Source organism: Anthonomus grandis, chromosome 9, assembly GCF_022605725.1.
Source record: "Anthonomus grandis grandis chromosome 9, icAntGran1.3, whole genome shotgun sequence".
In the NCBI taxonomy this organism is placed as follows: domain Eukaryota; kingdom Metazoa; phylum Arthropoda; class Insecta; order Coleoptera; family Curculionidae; genus Anthonomus; species Anthonomus grandis.
Genome location: NC_065554.1, coordinates 18787699 through 18792587, shown reverse-complemented (window position 1 = coordinate 18792587; position 4889 = coordinate 18787699). Strand labels below are relative to the sequence as shown.

At 30.7% G+C, this 4889-nt stretch overlaps 1 non-coding gene across 1 annotated transcript; it reads left to right on the top strand.

Annotated features, from left to right (window-relative positions):
* Positions 1-4188: 4188 nt before the first annotated feature.
* Positions 4189-4261, top strand: Trnav-aac (transfer RNA valine (anticodon AAC)). Its single transcript has one exon. It is a non-coding gene; the product is annotated as a tRNA-Val (tRNA).
* The last annotated feature ends 628 nt before the right edge of the window (positions 4262-4889 follow it).

Genomic DNA, 4889 nt, shown 5'->3' with positions numbered 1-4889 from the left:
TGATATTTAACATTTTTTGATTTTATCAAATTTCTTTGTTTTTTTTTTCATATAAACAAGAAAATCTCCGTTATTCTTACCATTACATAAAATTTAGATATACCATCTGAAAGAGAATTAAATTTGCTATAAGATAAGTATATTTAAGTTTTTAAGTAATTTTTTATACCGGGTATTATGACAAAAATTGAAAATTTTATATTTCTTGATTGACCAAAATCAAAAAATCAAAATTTCAATAAGCAAGTCTAAAATTATAACTTCAACGCGTTTTTGTCGCATTTCATTGCAACACACACTAATTCGATTAATTAGTTCGTCTCGAGTATTAATGTTAATACTATAATATAAACATTGGATTTGAATGTGCCCCAGACATAAAAGTCAAGGGGCGTAAGGTCAGGGCTTCTGGGCGGCCATCGGGCCATATCTTCCGATCCATTTCTCCCCAAAGCATTGATTCAAGGAATTTTGCACAGTTCTGCCATTATGGGCTGGGCATCCGTCCATTTGAAACCAAAGTTCCTGTCTAGCGGCTAAGGGGATTTCTTTCAGAAAGTCAACAGGGTCATTATTTAAAAAATTAGAAAACTCATTGGAATTGAGCCGATCAGGAAGTATTAAAGGCCTGAAAAGGCGACCTATTCATACGTTGACCCTTATCCCATGCTGAAAATGTAAAACAACAGTCGCATGAGGGTTTTCTGTATGCCATATATGGTTATTTCTTAAATTCATTATTCCGGCTCTTGTAAATGTTGCTTCATCTGTCCAAAATATTTGATCTGTTCCCCACTTTTGAAACTTATTCCAGTACCACCTACAGAATTGAAACCTTACCTCACCATACACTGGCAATAAATGCTGGATTTTTTTCAAATGAAACGGATGCAAATTATTCTTTTTAAGAACTCTATGTATAATGGAATGGTGAATCCTTAATGCAGCACCAATGCGGCGAGTACTTCTAGATCTATCTTCTGTAATAGCTCTCATAATCGCAGCTTCTTGTCTCCAGCGTTGACCATTTTGACCACCTTCTCTAATCCGCAAACCTCGAAAGGAATCAGTTTCCCCACAGCGTCATCAGAAGTCAAAGTGAAAACTTAATGACAGTTCTTGTCAAATTGTAAATACCAATGCTTTTGTTTTAAAATTAAGTAACACATGGTTTGTGAATTTCCTTCTTTTGCGGATTCATTGCCATTAACAAAAGAAGGAAAACCTGCCTTTTTTCTTAAAGAATGAATATCGCGATATGGTATTTGTTTACGGCTTCTCTAATGGAAATTTGTGGAGTTGTGTTAGGAAAGATAGATCTACAAGTACTCACCGCATTGGTGCTCAATTTGTGATGCTCAAAATAGCTATCACAAAAGTAAGTATATTTGGAAAGTATATTAAGTAAGTATATTGGTAAGTACATTGGAGATCATATTAAATGCAGTAGTTTTTGCTGAAAAAAAAACATGTTCCTATTTACCAAATTTTAGAAAAACGACAACGAAGAAGATACCACTATATTTTAACATTTTCCAAATGCTACATTTAACTTCTGATAAAATAATAAATTACTTAAAAATTTAAATATACCCATCTTATAGCAAATTTAATTCTCTTTCAGATGATATCTACATTTTATGTGGTGGTAAGAATAACGGAGATATTCTTGTTTATATAAAAAAAAACAAAGAAATTTGATAAAATCAAAAAAGTTAATCACCAGAAGAACTAACAACTTTTCGAAAAAATGTGATACGACTTTTTTGTTGCAAATGACTTGTATAATCATCTCTTAAAGTTTGGCGGTTTTTATAGTAGACAGCCTGTATAGAATATGCAAGGCTCCTTTATATCACAGACCATACCGCAGTACAAAGTACACACTAGCATAGTTAGCAATATGTTTAAAAGGAAAATATATTTATGTTTAAAAGAAAAACAGGCAGAATTATGTTTTTTGCAGACCGTTTTGTTCTTTTTGTGTTTTCTATCATAAATTATAATCGATATGAATCCCCAAAAAACATGCAGATGTAGATAGCTCCAAAATGTAAGACAAAATTTAAGACCAGGAGGTTCTATAAACTAATATATCTGCATACCTATAAACTAATTTATCACAACCTAAAAAAAGTTATTGTTAGGTATGGTACTTAGTATATAGGTATAGTTACTTAGGTATTGTCACTAAGCTACCTCTAAACCCTCTTCAATATCTGGTCTGCTTTTATGAATAGATCTTCTGATGTCCTCCCCAACTAAGACTGGTGGAAATTAACTAGGCTGGATAAGTCGTTATTTACAGCCTGAGGCAGATCATTGATGTAGATCAGAAAAGGAAGGGGCTAATGAAACTTTCGTGTGGAATTCCCAGCTCAATGCTAACAGCATCAGAGGATGTTTTATTGTCATGTAAGACAAAACAAACCTGTTGAGATCTTCCTAAAAGATAGGACTTCAACCACTTTAAACCAGGGTCCTGTAGACCATATAATTTCAACTTTGGTAAAAGGAGGATGTGGTCCAGGCTCTTTAATGCTTTGGATAGGTCGTGGAAAGTCTTCATTTTAGCTTCCAAATTTACACAACACTACTCTAGAGATTAAGTAGTATATTGCTGTTTCAATTTATCAGCTCCTTCAAAAACTATACTGTGAGAAATCGAGGATGCTCCTTGGTTCAATTTCTACAGTATTTCAAGCATTACCTTTTCAAAAAGTTTGGAAAATGATGATAGCACGTTTATTGGACACTAGTTTTCTACTTTTGTGGAATCACCTTTTTAATGTCGATGTTTAACTGTTGCCAATTTTAGGATCTGTGGAAAGTAATCTTGTTTAAAAGTATTGTTTACAATATATGAAAGAGGAGGAAGATATGTGAAATTTTATGGTTATTACATAACATAAAGGGGATAAAAGTGGCAGACTATAGCTTTTTCAAAAGATTTAAAGAATATAGGGTAACTTTTACGTAAATATTCGATTAGCGTTATATTTATACTTGCCAGGACTTTAAAAGCACAATATATACCTATAAAGTCCTAGTATATCTAAGTAAAATATTCCCGAATTATATAATACTTTTTATTTATAAGTTGCCTAAAATTTAATTGAAACGTATGAATTGTAAAAGTATTAACAATTCTAAATTCGCCAATTAAACTTTAACATAGGCACATGCCTACATTAGCATTTTAATTAAAAAAAAATATATTTTCCTATTAATAAAAATGCAGTTTTAAGATAAATACTTGGTTGTCATTCGCCTACAAAACATTTTTATTTTTAAGGTAAAATGAAAATTCTGCAGTCTTCCTCCCCTGATTTATTAAACATGATCCAGTTTTTTAAAATTCCCGACATGTTTCGGACTCAGCGGTGTCCATCATCAAGGGATAAAAAGTTTAAAATTGGTATCAGTTGTATGCCCCAAGGTTTGATTCCATGTCAAAAAACCCTTTATTTATTAATTTTTTTTTTTATATAGTCACAAAGCACAAAATAGAGCCGAAACCTTAAATTTGTAAAATGAAACTGTAAAGTTAAGTAGTTAATTAATAAAACCAAATTGTATAAAAAATATAAAAAAATGCACGACTGGACCACTAATTTATGCATTATTAAAAAAACGTAAGTAACATTTATACCAATATTAATAAACTCTGATTTAGAATATTTAGGTGCTTTATACAAATATAGAATGACATAGGATATGCTTGTCTCTTATTACTTAAATTTCTAACTTTATATTCCTGGTATATCGTTCTTGGTCCAAAGATGTCTACATCCAATTTTCTTAATTGATTCAATACAAAATGAGATGACAACATTTTAATCCGCCCCTGTTTAAGATATTGTCGATCCGTCTAATCGCATGTAATTACGGCATTACAAGACGCAACAATTTTATCGTCGCTATTAATTCTACATGATCGACCTATATAGTCAGCTTGGTTCGGTATGGTAATTAGTTCAATCCGTTTTAATTAGGATTAATTATAACACGAGAGAGATAAGTGCGGGGATTTCCGGTGGGCGAGTCGATAAAATCGAGTTGTAATAAGATATTCTATAATGAAATGTTTTAAGGATGATTATTTGTTTAAAAACGATTTGAGTTAATTTGTTACGATTTACTTCGAACCAGATCGAGTAATGACGATAATAAATTTGGTATATTCAGGTTTCCGTGGTGTAGTGGTTATCACATCCGCCTAACACGCGGAAGGTCCCCGGTTCGATCCCGGGCGGAAACATTACTTTTTTTTGCTTAGCTGTATTTACTTTTATTTTTATTTATATAAATTTTGCATATTACAATATTTTTATATTCCTTCTTTTTAAATGGAAGGAAAATTGTTCTATAATAATTTTTTTATGAGACTGATTTTTGGGGATTTTTTTAATCTATGGTGTACCACTTATTTCATATGTAGAAACCCAACCCAAATAAATTTTAATAAAAATAAAATGATTATAAAATAGTTATTTATTTGATTGTAAAACCTTAATTTAATTTTTTAAAGTTCATGAAAATTGTGATAATTTTAAGCGCTATCATAAAATGAATTCATTGTAAAAATAATTTCAAAAATTTATTTTGGCTTTCTTTGTGTTTTATTAATGTTTTTAGGCTTTTTTATTCAAATTCTTCTATGAAATATGACCTTATGACGTTCCTGCTATGAGGTATTAAATTACCTTTTTTATTAAACCTGTTGCCACAAAGAAGTTTCTTTTATACAATTTAAACTATTCTAAGAATTTTCATCACGAAAAAACTGTCATATAAGATCCTCTTATAAAACTTACAATCTCTCTTAGAGAAATTATTAAAATAAAAAATGACAGTATATTATCAAAATTTAACATTTTCAAAGCAAA